The sequence below is a fragment of the Sinocyclocheilus rhinocerous genome, unplaced genomic scaffold (assembly GCF_001515625.1).
Source record: "Sinocyclocheilus rhinocerous isolate Xijiao unplaced genomic scaffold, SAMN03320098_v1.1 scaffold4684, whole genome shotgun sequence".
Classification (NCBI taxonomy): Eukaryota; Metazoa; Chordata; class Actinopteri; order Cypriniformes; family Cyprinidae; genus Sinocyclocheilus; species Sinocyclocheilus rhinocerous.
In genome coordinates this window covers 50,542-70,954 of record NW_015661982.1, presented here as the reverse complement: position 1 = coordinate 70,954, position 20,413 = coordinate 50,542, and the positions used below count along the sequence as shown (strand labels likewise).

The 20,413-nt window shown below is 38.1% G+C and overlaps 1 long non-coding RNA gene across 2 annotated transcripts in view; it reads right to left on the bottom strand.

Annotated features, from left to right (window-relative positions):
* LOC107726988 (uncharacterized) overlaps positions 1 to 20,413 on the bottom strand; it is a 69,077-nt gene that overhangs the window by 18,097 nt on the left and 30,567 nt on the right. For both annotated transcript variants that reach the window (XR_001638317.1, XR_001638316.1), the window contains one exon: positions 15,491 to 15,525. This is a non-coding gene — a long non-coding RNA (uncharacterized LOC107726988). The remainder of the gene's footprint in view (positions 1 to 15,490; positions 15,526 to 20,413) is intronic.

The window sequence follows — 20,413 nt, the reverse complement described above, 5'->3', positions numbered from 1 at the left end:
TCACTGTATTTCTGAAGGAAGACTATCTTTAGAAAATTTGAATTCGATGTCATTTTCATTTCATCTTGCATGTTATATGCCTGATAAAGCAGCGTTTGTGAGCTCAGTGCTGCTTTGTGTACAGCTGTTACTGGGGAAACCTCTGTTTTTGTTCCGTCCTCCACGCTGTGACAACTCACAAAAGACTATTTTTAACCAAGCAGCGCGGAGAGCCGCTTCAGAAACGTGCCGAGGCTGGCCGGTATAAACGCATTAAAGCGGCCACGATCAGCTCCGGTTCCCGTGGAGCCGTAATGTGCCGCAGACATGTGCAGCGCAGATCAGCTCTAACGTCACTGAATCTGCTGTGTAGATGAATCATGCAAAACATACACGACAAACAGCGAATTTTTCATTGTTTCTCGAAACGTCATAGCATTGCCACACCGGCGATGACATGACTGCGGTGCCAAATCATTTATGTCCCCACGCATCATGTACGTCGTCACGCGTTGACGTCATCAAATTGCGATCGGTTCCTGAGATCGGCCAAGTTGGTGAGTACCGATCGAGTCATAAAATATGGTTATCGGCCGATACCGATCTCCGGCCAATAGATCGGAGCATCCCTAGTTTCAGGTGTGAAAGTGACTTATGGAGCATAACCCTTGCTCTATATTTTTATTAGTAAGGATGCATTCAATTGACCCTTCGCCATCCCAGGAGCTTGATTGACAGGCGATCTGACCAATCATGATGCTGAATCTGCCATTTTGTCCAACACACAAACCAGACAGGAGAGTAGATTAACGTTGGTGGACTTCAATTTGAAAAATAGTGTCTTTCCATGGTTGAAACAAGATACCTTCTTAAGTTCATTCATGTTTATTTCATGCTATAACTCGTAAAGAGGAAGAGATGATCGGTTCATGTGCTACTACAGCGATCTGTCACGACACATTAAAGAACCACAAAATAGTATTTATTGTTTGAATATCTTATCACTTTCCACAAAACAATGTTTCCAAAATTGATAATCAGAAATGCTTCTTGAGCACCAAATCAGCATATTAGAATGATTTCTGAAGGATCATGTGACATTGAAGACTTGAAGGAATGATGCTGAAAATTCAGTTTTGCCATCAAAGGAATTAATTACATTATAAAATATATAAAAATAGAAATAGTTACTTTAAATTGCAATAATATTTCAGAATATTGCAATTTTCACTGTATTCCTGATCAAATAAATGCCTTGTTAAGCATAAGAGACGTCTTTCAAAAACATTAAAAAACCTTACAAATTGTGAAGAGTATGTTATATATAAACAGCTCTACCTAACCGTAAGTCAAGTCTCCTAATGACCACCGGGAGCATCTTGCCTGGAAGCAAGTGATTTCCTGGAGCTGAAGGTCAATGTCTACTCGCCAGTACTACATTAGCATCACTCTAATGTTGTACGCACAACACAGAGGGACTCCCCAGCTGCAAAAACAGAATAAGCACGCAAAACATATCAATACAAGGACCAACGCAATATTGTAAGAAAAATCAATCATAGTATATTGTTATATGATTGTAAATTGTGTTATGTGATGTGAGACGCTGCTCTTGCAAAAAAAAAAAACTATCACACACATTAAAGGCCATCTGTAGCAACAAGAAGAAAATAGAGAGGGCGTTGTGATTGGTTTCCACACCATTCCCATAATTCATGAGGCAAATGCTCTGATTGTGTCAGGGAACATTAATTGGCCATTGTGGTGCTGTGAGCCATAACTAGAACAGAGGCCAGGACACCAGCGAGACTACACAATATCTATTGTTACATTATGTACAAGTGCAGAAGTGATGAAGATGTTGTTTCGATTGCCTTATGACCACAGAGAAAAGGGGGAGAGGAGGAGCTGGCAGTGATGAAGAGAGCTGCGGGGGTTTTTTGGCGTTGCATTAACACTAATTAGAGTAGAATTGATTGAGAGGCGAACACCCTCTCTCATTATAGTACTGCCATTACTCTTAGAATGACAAGTGACAGTGTTTCAAATGAGACTGAGATAAGTCAATGCTGCTGCTGATAGTGGCATCGCTCAGAGACGGCACGCGGCGGCCTAACAGACAGAGACTTATTAACGACGGCTGCGGTACTTAGCACAGACTCTTGGCTTGTGCTCAAAACCTGAAAAAGTCGACAGACAGTACAAAGAGGTTGTGAGGCATGGAGGTATGTCTGAATCTGAAGCTTACGTTACATTATGTAACCTACGATACTCACCAGCTGTTGTGTTTTTACTGTACTTCACAAGCCTGACAGACATGAAAGAAAAACTTTATTTTATTATTCAAAAACAATGTACTTGTTACTATAATTTTGTTGTTTATAAAACAAAGTAAAGTAAATAATCTATTATATTGCCATTACTACTACTTACATGATTTTTCGGGCATCCATCCATCTATCTATCTATCTATGTTACCAAATGGAACCTTATTGTAAAACATTACCAAATATATTGAATGACATATTTATTTAATAAATATATCTCAAATTTTAACTATATATATGTAGTGAGAGAGAAAGATTTATATTTTAGATATTAAAATATTTCAAAATGTTAATAGTATTAAACTGCAGGTTTAACAGATGTTAATTTTACCTGTCTGTACAGTTACGTTGTTGGTTGAAAAAAAACACACAAAAAAAAACATGACATTTGACAGAGAAGCTGAAAGCAGGAAATGTCCACTTTTTTTTAAATTTACGATACAACTGAAGGTATTGTATATTCATTAAATATTCACTAATTTATCACAGAACACCTACTCAAATTATGAAAGCCTTTCTGAAACCAATTCGGTTTCCTAGGCAGCCAGGCAGGTGCCTTTGGTTTTAGTCAAAACAGCAGTGATCTATCCTGCTCCTGAAGATCAACACTCCTGCCGAGTTTAGCTCCAGTCCTGCTGCAAGCACCTGTCTGTAATTTTCAAGTGAACCCAAAGACCTTGATTAGCTAGGTCAGATGTGTTTGATTAAAGCTGGATCCGAAATCTGCGGGAAAGTAGACCTCCAGAAGCAAGTCTGAGCACCCCTGCGGTAACACAAATCAGCATCCTGCCTCTTAAGTGGTACAAAGCTGATTGTTGTTGCTGCTCTCCTCCATAAAGGCCAGTAATTGGAGCATCTCTGTTTCTCCAGCGGAGCTGCAGTGGAGAAGAAAAAGGTGTCTTATTAAGGGAGAGAGTGAGAGCGAAGCCTAAAGACAGATGAGGAGCCGTTAGTGCAAACACAAGAGAGCGAACCTGCAACGTGCACCTTCTGTCTTGATCAACCTCCTAAAGAATGCCAGGCACGCACACAGGCGTGTCCTGGTTTGGCCTGTGGTTAGCGGCTCTAACAGAGCGTCTTCCCCTCTCCATCTGCTTGGTTGTCTCAGCGGAACTTGGCAGCGGATTCACCAATTCCCTACTAGCGACACCATTCACATCTCAAACAATCAGTCTCACACTTTCGGCTGCTATCGGACATACACACATGTACAGTATGCAGCTCAACACTTAAGTACACTGAATATTAGGGATGTGCAAACTAAAGTTTCAAAACTGACTTATTTGGTGGGTTGTGGGATCGACTCGTCAATATTAAGGAAATCCAGTATAGTATTTCCATTCAATACTACTACCACTACAAATAATAATAATAATAATAATAATAATTATTATTATTATTATTACCATTTGTAGTAGTAGTAGTAGTATTGAATGGAAATACTATACAACTACAAAAACGTATTCACAATTTGATTTCCAGAAATAATTTATGCTAAACATATATTAAAACTATAAACAGAAGATTACAATAGATTTCAAAACAAAAACAATAATATTAAAACTAAATACAGCAAAAAACATTTTCAATGAATGAAAAAAAGTTACATAATTTGGTTTAGGCTTGGCATTTATAATAAATGTTGTTTATAATGAACTGCACTATAATTTATGTTTGTTTTATAGAGTGAGTGTAACTAAAATACATGTTTATAGTTACACATCGATGCAACTTATTTACTAATTTACTTTTTTTCTTTCAACAACACAATTTTGACCCAGTGCAACTTATTTTCTGGAAAATATGCTACACAGCTTCTCAGAAAAGGTTTCACAATGCAGCAATTACAAACAACTATTAAAAAAATTAATTAGTTGACCTCCCTAATTACTACTTCTTTGTTAAAGGATTAGTTCCCTTCCAGAATAAAAATTTCCTGATAATTTACTCACCCCCATGTCATCCAAGAAGTGCATGTCTTTCTTTCTTCAGTCAAAAAGAAATTAAGGTTTTTGAGGAAAACATTGCAGGATTTTTCCTCCATATAGTGGACTTCAACAGGACTTTCAATGCAGCTTCAAAGGGCTCTACATGATCCCAGCTGAGGAATAAGGGTCTTATCTCATCGAAACGACCAGTAATTTTCTAAAAAAAAAATTCAAATTTATATACTTTGACCACAAATGCTTATCTTGTACTAGCTCTGTGGTGTGCGTCCACAACTTTACGCATTACGTAGTCATGTTGGAAAGGTCGCTTTGCAAACACTGGGTCGGTACTTCCGCCTACGTCACACGTTTGCACTCCAATGCTCTGTGACATACAAGCATGAATCTACAACACAACCTCTCCTACCATAACTCCCTTACTGTCCCTTACACAACCCTGCTTTGCTCTCTCAGCTGCAGCTTATCTCTCACCAGCCCCACAACACAATGAACGACTGTCATCGCCACTAAAACAACCTGCAGATCCTGATGACGATCATCAGCCTGCAGGCGAGAGAGCCAGAGAGAGAAAGAGATCAAATGAAGGAGAGATGTCAGGGTTTCAAAAACAATAACACCAAAGAAACGGATATCAAATAAGATCATATAACCCTGTATTTTCTCACACACAGCGAGTTGGAACTACAACAACACACCCTAAAGCACAGCGCACACAAGACAGAAGGCCTGTAAGGGTCTGCAACAAAAGCCACACATGTAAACCAACTTGCTACACGTCATCATCAACACTTGGAAGACAAGTTCAGCAGATGCTAAGACAAAAATTCAAAGTTGTTTGATGCCTGGTAGTCTGGTAATCAGATGTGTGAACACTGAATCTACTAGAGAATGGCTGGGCAGTAAGCGATGACCTACGCAAGTTCTCCAAATATTGTCTCATCCATATTTTTCAGCTCTTTCCCCTTTTGTGCAAAGCAAAGCAAAAATGACCACAAGATTTTCCAAGTTGACATCAAGAAGATTAGCTGCCAATGACATTGACAACACAACACAAAATACAAAAATGTAAGTCTTAAAATGTGGGCAAGGCACTGAGCCTTTGGCTTGCAGTATATGCTTCGCCTAAAACAAAAATATGTTATTAGAAGTGGCGCATGATAAAACTAGCAGTGGAAGCTGGGGTCTCATGACACTGATTAGGAGAAAATTGAAAACGACAGCCTCTATGGGGGTGGATATGGTGAGATAGACAGTCAGACAAAGATGAATAGATAGACAGACAGACTGCTATATCGGCACAGCATGTCTACCGCTAACAAGGACACATAGACCACATCACAGAGCATGACCACCACTACAAACAAAGGCACAGACAATCCTTCTTGTTTGATGGTGACTGAGAAGAGTGCATGGACTCTCTGCACTGGGATCATCACGTCTGGAAGGGAATGCCATAGTCATTCTTCATAAGGTTCAAGAATGCTTTATTGTACAAATGACTGCAACTGAATGATGATTTATGCTGTTCTTGAAGGTCTGCATTATTTCAACTATGCAGCCTGAATGTTATACTAAAATGACAGTATTTCCTGCACCGCTTTATGCTGCTGCTGAATCTGCAGTTCCACTACGAAATAAATTATGCCTTAGCGGAGTTGTGAACTGGCAGTCTGAAATGAATGTTATGAGAAATACATACATAGTACAAAATAATACAAAGAGAACAGTAACACTTTATTTTACAGTGCCCTTTGTTACACATGTACATACTATAGTAATAACTGTAAATTATGCATTATTACATACAACAGCCCTTAACCAAATCCTAATTCTATAGTAGGTACATGTAATTAACATGCAACGCATAAACAGTTCATTTAGATTTCTTAAATTATCTTTATGGGCTGGTTCTTATTAATGACTCAATGAATTACAAATCAGTCATTTGTTTGGTCTAAATAGTCATTCATTGACAGAATCAGTCAGAGCAGTTCTTAACTCACCCAATGAAGTGGAAATCATTACTGTAGTCAGGATATACTAGAAATGAACCAAGTAGTTAATATGTTAATTTACTGCACTAACAAAGACCTGTGAGAGAGATATATAGGATATATATTAGGGGTATATATATATATATATAAGAGCAATGTGTAACATTTGACCAGATTTAGTCCAACACGTATTCACTTTTATTTGTTCCCCACTAAATAATGTTTTTTTTTTTCTCACTAAAAGTTTAGATTTTATAAAATTTTTGTGCACTCATGATTTTTCTAGAGTAACTTTTGCTACTGAATTATTACTAATTGTAATAATTACTAAACTAGATACTAAACTAGTTTATAATAGTATTTTGTCATAGATTATGATTATATATATTTTTTCCATTTGTTATTTTTTCGTCATAAGAAAGTTGTCTATATTTAGTAGATTGTGTGTAACACACAAAAGAGTGACGATCAGTTCAACACACATTGAGGTATAGAAATTCAAAACTGATTTAAAAAAAACTGCGCTGGTATCGGATCGATATCGGTATTCAGAATTTTTGGAATCGGATCGGGATCGGTTCCGAAAAAGTGGCATCGAGCCACCCCTAATATATATATATAAAATAAAGTGGCTTAACTTTGTTAATGTAGTTTAAAAAATAATAATAATTTTTTTTTAAGTCTTATTAAAAAAAAAATTTATTTACCCAAAATAGCAGTATTATATTTATTATATTATTAGAGGAAATTTAAAAAATGTTTATGCAATCGTCCATGACTGCATTAATCACCAAGTGGAACCTGAACCAGATTCGTCAATTCCTTAAAAATCCCATCTCTATTTTTCACTACAGAGCTGCAATCCCGTGGGTCAGTTTACTTTCCATCTGTGTTTGGGATTCTGTGAGTGAACATTACTTTCTGTCTGTATGTGTGCACCTGACTGACTATGTGCACTGTTTATGACAGCATCTTCTACCAAACCATAATGCTTGAGGTATCAAGGCATGAGAAACATCTGGCAGCTTGCAGACGTTATCCCTGTCAGCATGGACTGGGCTTCGTCCCTCTCTAGTTGCAAGCCTGAAGCTATTATCACTGCTGTGTTTACACCCTTCAACAAAGCCCTGGTAAGACGGCCAACTGCAGGAAACATCTCAGATAGCGTTCTTCCATCTATCTTTTCCTCTAATCTGTCCCGTCTCCATTCTTCCTGCTCCCCAGAGAAGCGCTGACACTTCCCGCACCCTCAACTCCTATTTTCACTCCCTCTGGGCGTCTCTTCTCCCCATTACCTTCTTTTTCTCTTGGTCCTCGCATATATTCTGCTTACTCTCATTCTCCGGCTGCTTCATTACTCCGCTAGTCCTTCTGGTGGAAACATATCCTGAACATTCCTGTACGCGATTAAGCTGCAGGCACTCATTACGAATGGCTCTCGGCTTTCCAGCACAGCTGAGCGATCACTCAACCTCACATATCCGCTCTGTTTCGCTCTTGCTCTGTACATGCTCCATATGCTGCTCACACAAAGTAAAGAAGGAGTTAGGGAAAGTCAATCTTGCTCTGTACATGCTCCATATGCTGCTCACACAAAGTAAAGAAGGAGTGAGGGAAAGTCAATGAGGAAGCGCAGCGAGTGGCCGTATCATTCCTGCTAAACTTTAGACTGATCTGAAGTCAAAAACAGCCATCTGTTAGGATCCCTGCACATTGAAAAGAGCAGAAAACACAGCATCGAGCTGTTTTGCCATCACATCTATGTAAAATGCCAATGGCAGGCGTCTGCTGTAAGACATGCCGTTTCGTTTTGATAAGTCCTAATCTACTCCAAAAGCAAAAAAAAACATCAGTCTACTGAGCATAAACACCAAATACTGAAGTCATATTAGACTGACGCACTGCTATAATTCCCCCTGAGCTTGATGTGGAGGAGAGGGAGTGCACTGGTGTTTGGTTACCCCCGCTGAGAGCAGCTGCTGGAGTGACAAGGTAAGGTAAAGCTGTGCTGTTGGTGTAAAGTTGCAATTGTAAAGCTGGTAGAAATATGGAGTTGTGCTGGTGTTAAGTTGAGCCGATGGAAAAAACACAGCTTCAAATTGCGATGGCTTTGGATTCACATTTTAGGATCAGATCAGGTTACTCCGTTTGAGGAGGGAAAAGTCAATGACGGTTGGCCTGTCTATAAATGACTCAGCAGATCCCATCGTCACTGTGTGCCTGCTGGGGCCCAAGTCAAACTGCAAGCGCGTCCATGTTCTTTGCCTTTTAATAACACTTACATGTATAAAGATGCTTGAGTACAACTTGTGGCACACAACATTTATCTACACTACTGTTCAAATGTTTAGGGTCACTAAGATTTGTAAAATGTTTTTGAAATAAACCTCTTATACACACCAAGGTCTGCATTTATTTGAAGTACAGTAAAAACAGTGTTTCCTGTTTTAATATTTTAAAATGTAATTTAAATGGAGGATGGTAAAGCTAAATTTTCAGCAGCCATTACTCAAGTCTTCAGTGTCACGTGATTCTTCAGAAATCATTAAGCAAATATTTCTTCATATTACTAATGTTCATTATAAATAATTTTGTGGAACCTGTGATACAAGTTTTCAGGATTCTTTGATGAATAGAAAGTTTAAAAGAACATCATTTATTTGAAATAGAAATATTTTCTATTTCTTAGACGTTACAACATAAATGTCTTTATTGTCATTTATGATTAATTTAATGTATCTTTACTGAAAAAGAGCAATTAATTTTGTTTTAAAAAATCTCGGTAGTGGATTTAACAATCATACAGTTTTTGAACACTAGGCTGTATAATTTACAGGTTGCTGAATATTTTTATTTTGTAAAGAAAAAAAAAAACAAACAAACAATGAATTACTTGAAATGCATTGTTTTGCTAAAAAACATAACTCATTCTGGTATGGCCAGTGAAAATACTAGCAGAGCAACTATAGTAGAAATAAATTTAAAAAAAAAATCACCATAGCTCTCAAATCTCTGAATAATGACTTACAATTTATTCTATTCACCACACAAAGTTGCAGAAAGACATGTGGATGAGTACATTTTCATTTATTGGTGAACGACTCCTTCGTTTGAAAGAAAAAGTTCAGCAAAAAATAAAACTTGGAGTTGCTTATCACTTGTTTGAAAGGTGTAGCAGAGAGCAGCTGGTGGACTGATGAAGTCTTGTAACATCATGTTGTGAATGTAAAGCTGATGCATTGATGGAGTGTCTGGATGAAGTTAGTTGGATGTTTTCTTTCCCAGACTTGCACTGTTCGCAGTCTCACTCAAAGTAGCTGGAAACATGCCATCTCAGCTTTTCAGCAGCATGCAATCAACGACACCGAGTGTTCCTCGCTCACACACAAACACGCACACATACGATCGGCCCCTGATTTTCCTACCTTTAACATACAGGCACTGCCATAGACAAACGCAAATTGAAAGCAGAGTTCAAAATGTCGTCTTTCCTCAGGTCTGCGGCATGCAACAAATACCGTTTTCCACACAAACAGACTCCCGAACACGGGCATGCACATCCACACACAAACTGACTAAGACAGATTCAGCTCACACCTAATGTCTGGGCATCGCCAACGGCCTCTTCCTGTCTCTGTGGTGATAGCTGAGGGAGAGCAGGGCAGTGGGCGACACTGACAAATGTCCAGCCTCAACTCTACAGAGGGAGAAAGAGAGAAATGACAGTTTCTTCTCTGACAAGGCCATCTGCACTGCAGCAACCCTAGAGGCCTTGGTTCAGATGACTTCCTTTTCTTCCCCCTCATTCTTTCTTCATCGCTGCTCTTAATTCTCAAGCAAGCCAAGTACAAATTACCCCCTCGTGCACAGTCACCAGTAATGACAGCAGCAGTGAAAGCGATATGAATTCACCCTGGTGATGCAGTCTCAGTTCAGGTCAGCCGGCCAGCTGTCCGTCAGGCAATAGCCATCATGATGGGTTACCATTAGCCTGGTGCTGGAGAAGTCGGTGTGGCCAGACCTGTAGGGCTCCATTAGTGCAAAGCTAATGAGACAGAACCTCAGCGGGCGGGGGTGCACACTCATTATGGCAGGATCACGGGCATGTGCGGGGTGTATGTGAGCGTGTGTGACTTATGGCAAAGAGGTGTGATGGAATTTGTTGAAAGTTAAAGCTTCAGGGCTCCATTTCCATCAGAAAAAACCTGAGTATAGATTGAATGCTCAATGTATTTCTTAAACATCTGCAGGAAGTCTTGCCCAAAGCATCCTATTTACATAGAATGCAGGAAAACAATGCAAAAGACTGGTATAAAGTACAGTGTGGTCTTGGAGTACAGTGTAATCTAGACGCTAATATGTTGCAAGTGGTGCTTGCACATGTAAAGTTTGCTGCCATGATGCTAAAGGGGTTCTGGGTGGTTGCCAGGGTGTTGCTACTAGAATTGGCTAAAATTCAGAATTTAACAACTGGCTCCTGACCAATTCGTGAGTTAGAATATGAATTGAATTGACAATTTATTGCAGTTGGCCCATTTGTTAAATTGCGATTTGAATTGGAATGACAAGGAGGAAGCTAATGAAATCGCACAAAAATGTAAAGAGTTACAACACATTATAAAAATATAATACATTATACAGGGTTTCTGCAGACTTGAACAAGTAAAATTTAAATTTAATAAAAGACCTTTTTAATACCACCTTATATGAAATTTAAGACCTAACTGTGCCTGTGCATAAATACAATGTGCGATCAGTGCGTCAAGAGCACTCATACACGCATTAATATAACGGACTCACTCGTGCTTACTGTACTGTACGACTCCTGTACGCCACCGCAATCGTCTTTACCTTGATTGCAGTCTTCATCCATCAAAACTTTACTAGCGAGACTGGTTATCCAGTCGAGAAAACGTAGTTTGCGTCTCATATGGCCATACAGCGGTGGTATGTGTTGACATCTCTCTGCAATCTCTGATGTAATCAGCCTGGTTTCCTTTATATTAGCGCTGTTTTGGACGGATTGTTTGAATGCATTCGCTTACTGGATCATTGGACTGAAAACTTTCCCGGAGTTTAGCGGCTTAAAATGATCTAATCACAAGCAGAGAAGCAAAATTGGGTTAAAGGGTTAGAATAGAAATTGTGCTTCAGTAATTTTGCGTTAATTGCGTTAAATTATTTTAACGCATTAAGGATTGTAAAATTAATTGCATGCTGACAGTCCTAGTTTAGACATTATTCAATACTTATAAAAAAAAAAGACACACAAAAGATTTACAGCCACTCAAAATAGCGACTGTTTTTTTAATATAAACAGCAACCATTTCCATACTACCAGATCAAGTTGTTTGACTTCATTTTGTTTATAATGGGGTAAACTATTACAGCATTCTAGTCTGTAAAATAATAAAACACTATATTACAGTAATACTATTTCTCATTGATTAATGATTGAAAGATTTCATATAGGAATGTATAAATGTATATTGAAATGATTTTATTTAATATTATAAAATATTAACATAACATTTTGTAATATTAAATAGTATTGTTGTACATTTATAGTATCAATATAATATAAAATAATGGTAATATACAATTATAATATTCATTACACATACACGATTATAATTACAATATACAATTATAAACATTTCATTTTGTTTCATATTTAGATGCTCCTCACAGATGAACCTTTCAATTTACTGATCACAGGCAAACAACTCCATATGCTGCGAGTATGACATTTATAGGTAAATCATACTGAAATAAATATACAATTCTACATGTATAATAATTATATGAATTTTATTTAACTTAATTAAGCTGATGTATGAGTATACTGTGCTACTGACCTAACAAACTAAGAGGCCCTGAATGAGAGTGACTTGATTAATATTACCTGTCACTTGTGTGAACCCAGTCTGACCTAATCCAGGTTTCCTTCTCTCCAAGATCCACAAGAGCACAGCCAGCCATAACACAGCCTGAAAGGCTGATCAACGAAATGGACACCACCTGCTTAAATACAACGGGAACGAGAAGCCAAACACTAGAGTAGTCCCTTCTTTCCATGGCTGAATGCAGGCAGGCATCCAACTTGTCAAAACTACACAGTGCCTTGACCGGCACTTAAACAAAATAAACAGAGCCAACCTTTTCCATTAGGGCACAGCTGAGTGATGTCAGCTCTGGCATAGCCCCGGTGATGTAACACTGCAAGCTAATAACCACACCGAACAGAAAAGACAGAGCTGCTCTGGCCGTAAGGGACCGCGACAGACTGCGCTTTAGCTTGGCTCTTGCTTTGGATGCCATACAGAAAAGCCATTACCAAAGGAGCCATTTAACAACATAAATTAATCAATCAAAGTAGGCAGGAAATGAATTTGGCGAGCGCCTCATCAAGGAGAGCAAGTTTTGATGCACAATGTCTCATTTTAGAATGGTGGTGGGATGAAGATAAAAAAAACAAAAAAAAAACAACAACACAGTGAGGGGAAAAGGTCTCATTTGGATTGTATCCCAGCTTCTAAAAATCTCACTTCATTAGCAAAATTGGGCAGAGAAACTAGCAAGGACTTTAAGTAAGTTTTGAAACCGAAGCACAAACGATGGCAGAATACGAAATGATGAAGAACCCAAACAGCTGTCTTCTACAAGACGCACTGATTAGCGTATTTATATATTTCGAAACAAATCTTGGATGAGAGATTGCCAGGTCAATGCGGGACTGATTGTGTGCTTGCAGTTTATCTCAGCTGATTAGTAACAGGGCCGTATGTTGGTTTAAGACAACCAATACTGATGACAGGAAGTGCCCATCAATAACCAGACACTGCGTCTCAGGTTCAGTTTCACTCCATCTGTCTCAAACCAGCCTTCAGTTTAGCTTCTTTCCCCCTCATTCACCCCATTACCTCGCCTGTATCCTCAGGTGGCCCATATGTGCGAAGCGACAGTCTGTGTCTGCATCCCCCCAGGACACGTTAGGGAAAAGAACAGCACAGTGGCTTTCTTATCGGCAGAGTCCTGATCAATCGGATCAATGGAGGTGATCAGCGTTATGAGCTCTGATCAGCCCGTGTGGGGAACCGGCTAATCCAGTTAAGCCATTAGCAAACTGGGACAGATGAGCCCGTTGGGCATCGAGCCCATCTATGAGATCTGCTTATTAGCACACTGCCATATGGAGACAATAGAAGTACACAGTCATGAATATAGGGACAAGACATGAGGAAGATCCACATTCACTGGCAGCTGATTCGGTGCGACAGAGTCAGAGCGCGTGAGCTAACATGACCGCCGGCTTCTGGTTGAGATGCGCGGCAGAGGGCCGGAGGCTACAAGGAAAGGGGAGGGATGAGACCCTGCCCTGGGTAAACACAAAGACAGAATGGCCCCGTGCTGGAGGTCACCCTTCAGCCTGTGATTGAGCATGTGGATCAAACTACATTAAATGCACTACAGCTTGTGTTACAGAAATCCATTTGCAGTTCCGCAATTACCAGCCGCAGCCTTCAACCTGCGCTCACACTCGCCGCCCATCTGGGAGGCCATATAAAACACAAGATCTGTCCCACGGTTAGCGAGAGAGCGAGGGACTGGTGGAGGAAACTTAAAGGTCTGCTGGCTGAGTAAATCGCATTAATCATCAGTCCTGATGTTGTTTTTCCTGCTGCTGCATTTCATTTGTTTCATATTTAGATGCTCCTCACAGATGAATCTCTGCAGGCGCTCACGTAGGCTGCCGATGGCAGAGGGGCATTAAACAGCTCTGCCCAAACCTACCATAAATTACACAGCCACATTAGCAGCTACTGCACAAAGAAAAAAAAGAGAGAGAGAAAAAACAGTGCTGGAAAACCAAAAGTAATAAGCTAAACATACGATACAGCCTTCTTTACAAATGTGTCTTTTTCAATCACATCCTCTCCTGTAAAGAAACAGATTGGCAGGCAGAGACAGCAGACATCCTCAGCGGGGTAAGAGAGGTGTCAGATGTAGTTGGAAGACGATGAGAAGAGAAGGGACGGGAAGAAAGGTGGAGAGGGGTTGAAGAGAGAGAAATTTGGTCATCACAACACCGTTTCAACACATGAGCGGAAGGGATTTAAACAATCTCCGCATGAATGCTGTGCCTCTATTACACTGCAGACACTTCAAACTCTGACTACAGAGACAAGATGTTGCTTGAACAGATGAAACCACCTCAAAGCAGAAAAAAATGAAGATGTGATATTTTCCATTCAGCCTGGGAGCAATCGGAGATGGAGGGAAGAGTTTATGCTGCTACTGCATGAAGGTATCAAAGGGACCGGAGTTTATGCTGCTATAGCATGAACGTATCAAAGGATGCCATGGCGCACCTTTGATATAGATGGCTGCTCCCCCCATTATGATTACTCCTCCCACTGCTGTGGCTCACTGTGTGTCTGTTCTACATTGTGTGTCTGTTCTACATTGTGTGTCTGTATTTTATTAGAGCTTTTCTATCTATTTTTTCAATGCAGTTAAACCTATTAGTGTTAGAATGGCAAAACATGTTCTCGCTCCATTTCTGAATGAATTCATGTCCCAAATAGTCACAACCTGTTCTTTTCTTTATGATACGCATATAATAAGTATGCACCAATATAAATATTCTGGTTGATATCAAAATTATATTCTCTAAAGCATAAAAAATATAAGTAAATTTATGCATCACAACATTATATCATAGTGTTAATTCTAATGTTCATTATGAGATTATGTTAAAGATGAAATTTAACAAAGTACATGCTCATTGGGGAAATGAGCATGCACTTTAAAAAATATATATATTTCTAAACATAAAATGGTAGTATATGTAATGGAAGTATATGCAATAAAACATACACTATCGTTCTACTTTTATTTAGCAAGGATGCATTAAAATGATCAAAGATGACAGTAAAGACTTTTTAATTGCTACAAAAGATTTCTATTTGAAATAAATGCTGTTCTTCTAACCTTGCTATTCATCAAAGAGTCATGAAAAAAATTAAAATAAAATGAAGCATCATATGATAACCAATATGGTTCTGATATGTCATGCTTCCCTAGCATATATACAATTTATATTAGTCTACAAAACTAATTTTCAAGCATTTATGCATGATCCTTTTTATTTAAAGGTTAAGGTCAAAAGAAGCAAATCCAGTTAATCTGATAATGCAAGCACATGAATCACATGGTTATAGACATATCTACAGCTTACCTTACTGAAGAGAGTTCATCAGCAGAGCCTAAGAACTGCACAGAAAAAAAAGAGAGAGAAGGATCATTACCGATGCAGCTCGAAACTCCACAAATCGAGCCCCTGCTGTTCAGGTCTACATCTACACACCCTGCCTTCGTCCTGTATTCCCCAGACCAAATGAGGGGAAAAAAGACACTAAGTGACTTCTTAAGCACAAATAAACCTCTGACTTTGAGCATATGTCTTTCATAGATCAGGGCTTAGGACAGCTGTAACATTTAAAATAAAGCTTATATATTCAGGTCGAAATTAATCAGATGAAAAGGATCATCTGCTTTACGAATACAAAGTCATCATCAACCTGCATTTTCCCCATGAGGAAGCAGAAATATGAAACTCGGTCTTGGGTAACACCAACACATCATACTGGATACTCAAGCATGCCGCTTTATTTTCAGGAAAGAAGCAGAGCTCTATTGTTTGAGCCTGCGTGAGATGTCCTAGTGGAGTGAATTCTGGGGCAAGAACTTGAGGGATCAGGGGGCCGCTGGTCCTTGGAATTTAACCCCCTGAGCATCAGTACTTTGGACCTTTGCATCCCAACCTTGCAAGTCAAACGTCAATCCTCACGGATGAGCCGACCAGCTGCTCGACACTGTACATAAATAATGCAATGCTATTGGAATCAGCTATGAATCATTCATACATGTTATGCACCTATTTATGCATGCACACAGGAATGTGGATCCTTTTTCCATGTACCTCTATTCTTACACATGTATAAAAATTTTTTTAAAACAAATTTACTGAAAGAGAAGTTCGTGGTCATATTTACAGATGAGATCTGTGGCTCTCAATAAAGAAACATCTCATGGGACTCAATGAAAGATTCTTCAGATTTTAGACAGCTTATCTTGTTTGTACCTCCTGCTGCCCATGTGATCTATCTGCCAATTAACACACCGGCAGCAACACTAACAACTCAGCTTGACGGATTCCACTGCGGATGGTGTTTCTAATCCTATTGTAAACCAGAGTTTACCACTTGGGGATATTGCAAGAATGGAAGAGAGAAAGAAAAAGACTGTGTGAGACAGAGAGAGCAAGCGAGAGTGATAGTAGGCAGTCTGCCAGCAGGTGAGGATTAGTAGTCTATCATAATGGGATTTTACCTGTGCGGTATGTAGCAAATCAGCACAGCAGAGAAGAGTTACACAAGACTGAGTCCAGCATTTCTACACTGACTCTCCAGAGCTCCTCTCTCTCACAGCTCCCTGCACCTGATCATTCTCAGGAGATATAGACACATGCTCTAAAGAAATGCAATGAAAATGAGAAAAAAGTCGAAACTCTACAAGATTTGATTACAGAAACTTTGGCAGAGAAAAACAAGCAGGTGTGAGAAATAAGGTTTAATCAAAGTAAGTTTCAGCTTGGCAGAAAGAGTTTGCATTTACAGTTGAAAAAATCCACTATAAAACATGATGGATGCACACAAGCAATAAGCTGCATTTCACTCTCACTGAAGAACACAGGAAGCATACTGCAGACAAATTCAAAAATGCATTGCGATATTATTGACTATGATTTGATCATTTTAAAGGCAATATTTTGCTAAAAACACTGTTAATGCTGCTTTATTTCTTTAAGTGGCATTTTTTCCTAATAATATATTATATTTTAATATAATAACTTTGCTGTCAGTGCTTTCTACACATCTTTCAATCCGAAAACAGTTTTTGCAACCAAACGAGCCATTTATATTTTAATTTAACTAATGTTCGAAGTTTGATTTCTAATTTGACAGCCCTAGTTCAACCTTAAAGGAGACAGATCCTAAAACAAAAATTCTGTCATCAATTACCCTCAAGTTATTCCAAACCCATACAAATTATTATAAACAAAAACTCTCTACACTAGATGCTGTGCTCTGACGGTAAACTGATGCCCAGTTCTATTTATGACATAATGACACAAAGGACAAATGATTTGCAAAAGTCGTTTTATCACGTCCAGAGTAGACAGACTCTAGCTGTTGCGCCATGATGCGATGCAAGCAACAACAGTCTCGTTCGGTGTAGACACAGTGTAAGACTTTTGTTCATCTTCAAAACATATCTTTGAAACTAAGATGGTAAACAGAACCTCACTTGTTCTTGCACGTCAAGAATCCCAAGTTTGTGCTTCCGTTTACCATATTTGATGAGCTCTATGTGCGTGCGTTGAATAAAAGCCTAAATTATATCTGCTCAGCATATAAAATGATAGCATCTCTCCAGAAGATTTGGATTAAAATGCTTGATTCATATGGATTAGTTTTACAATGTCTTTATAACTTTTTGAGTGGTCAAAGTTTTGGTGAAACGGTCTTTCAATGGAGGGACAGAAATCTCTCTTCATTTTATAAATTTATGAATTTAATTTTATTAATTTTATGACTTTAGATTCGTATCACCCGACATCTGTGATTTTCATGTACCAATTCGGATGGAACTAACATCTCCATGTTTGGAGGGTCTGTTTTGTACATCTGGGCATAGCAGAGATCACACGCTCTGTATGCGTGCATTGCGTATTGTCATTCGGATTTATTACTATGGAGTCAATATAATGCCACATATTTATGCAAAATAATAAAGTTTTGCAAAAGAAAATAAAGTTTTGCAAACGAAAATAAAGTTTTGCAAACGAAAATAAAGTTTTGCAAACGAAAATAAAGTTTTGCAAACGAAAATAAAGTTTTGCAAACGAAAATAAAGTTTTGCAAACGAAAATAAAGTTTTGCAAACGAAAAGAAAAGTATTGAGAAAAAATAAATGTGTTTTTTGCAAACAAAAATAAAGAATTGCAAAATATAAATGAAACAGCACAAAAGCAATGATTTTGCAATACATATTTTCCATGGCCATATCTACTAATTTATTTGCAACACTGCTTTTATTTTGCGTTTCAGTCAAGGTTGAGCTTGCGATACCGTTTTTCCCTTTGCGCTTCACGTTTCTGCGCGTCTTGCTTTCTGGCACTGTTTTGACATGGGGGTGGAGTCAAGGGACGGGGGCGTGTACAACAGGCCTGGGCATGCCTCCCTGGAAGTGACGTCATCGGCCCGAGACGCAGCTCACTGATCCAGGCACCATCGTTGAGCAGAGGCATGCGGGTGGATCGTTTCCTTTTATTCTCTAGCATTAAAACATGCATGTTTTCGTTTTATTAACTTTATTAACAAATGTATATGTGTATTAGCAGTGTTTGCTCAAGTTAAAGAAGTTGTTAACATGAACATCTGCTGTTTACTTCTCTCAATGTGCACACTTTTATAGCATTAAAATGTGTATTGTTTCATTTGGTTAACTAAATGTGTTTGTTTAAAATCTCTTAACCTGTGGGAGGACGCCAGCGCACAGAAGCGTTCTTTGTTTACATGAGTTCAGAGTTACTGCTAGTTTTAATGTTAAAGAATGCAATTAACTTCATAAACTAACTTACATCATTAAAAAGGTCTACGACTCAAGCTTCATATCGATCTCGACTTCGTTTTTCATTTACATAACTCCTGGCATAAATTAAGAAATGACTGTAACTGTAAGTTTTTAAAAAATGAAGCTCTTTTTGTTTTAAAATTCTTAAAATTTCTCATAAATTTAATGGGTAAACAAACCCGCGTGGCCATATCAACCTGGGATTATCAGATATGTATTTATTAATATTTTATTTTGAATTAAGAAATTTTAGATTAAAAAAAATTATTACATTATTAAATTATTATATTAACACTAGAACTGCCACGGGGTCATTTTACCCATGGCTGTTTTTCAAATGTAGGCTACATAATATGTTTTCAATAAAGAATATCATTGACTTTTACTCACAGTCATTGACTTTTACTAAAATTGTGTTATTTACAATCCCCTGTTCTTAAAAAAATTGTTTAGATAAAACCAGAACAAAAGCTGGGCATTTATACCTATAAGCGCCATCGAGTCAAATTTACGCATATAATTCCTTTATTGTCGCGCTGTCATTGAGCAACGTGTTAGCTTACTGCAAACAGTCACACAACGCACGTTCAAATTAAGATGTTTTAGCCAACTCATAAATGTTCAGACTTTGGATTAATTATTCACTTTTGTTTTGCACATTTTTTTTGTCGTTTATTGTTCTCTACTGTGTTGCTTAGCTATTTATTCCTGAAAAAAAAAATCAGAATTATGATGTAATGAATAAAACAATTTTTATGATTACCCCAAGTTTATTGGTGTTGTTCTCTTATTCAAATTATAAATTATATAACTAAACAAATAAATAATTGATTAGGTGAAACTGTGCGATTGAATTTGTCGTTGTATCATACATCCTAGTGCATACATGCAGTGTGGTGAATTATTATGGCTTATTATAGTCTATTTAGGGTATTTTAGTAATTTAAAAAACATGGGTTATCTTAAAACATTTTATTATAATATTACACCACCCAAATATGTATTTATTTCCTTGTAATTCTCGTTGTCATTGCAGGCTGGTTTATATTCACCATTAAGAAAAGTGATTAGTGTAACCTGCTTAAAAATAGCCGTGAACTTAAAACAACAGGACAAAAACATAGTTGATGACTAAAAAATAACAATTTTATGACTCCAGACATTGTGAAGACAGTGGCATAATACGGTGACATAGGTATTTTAGCCATATCAAAACAGTAGTCATGTGCATGGGTAAATTTAACCCGCTGGCGCTTTTAGGTATACAGCGACCTCTGGTGGTTTAAGTGTTAACCATAGTCCTAGGCTACGGGACTGTGTTGCACGCGATGTAGACAACATTCGAATAAAGTTTATTATGAATAAATGTTAAATAAAGTACATAAAATAAAAAAGGCCTACAATAAAAAAAATTTATCCATCCCACAAGACTTGTAAGTCCATGCATTTTATTGTTATTATT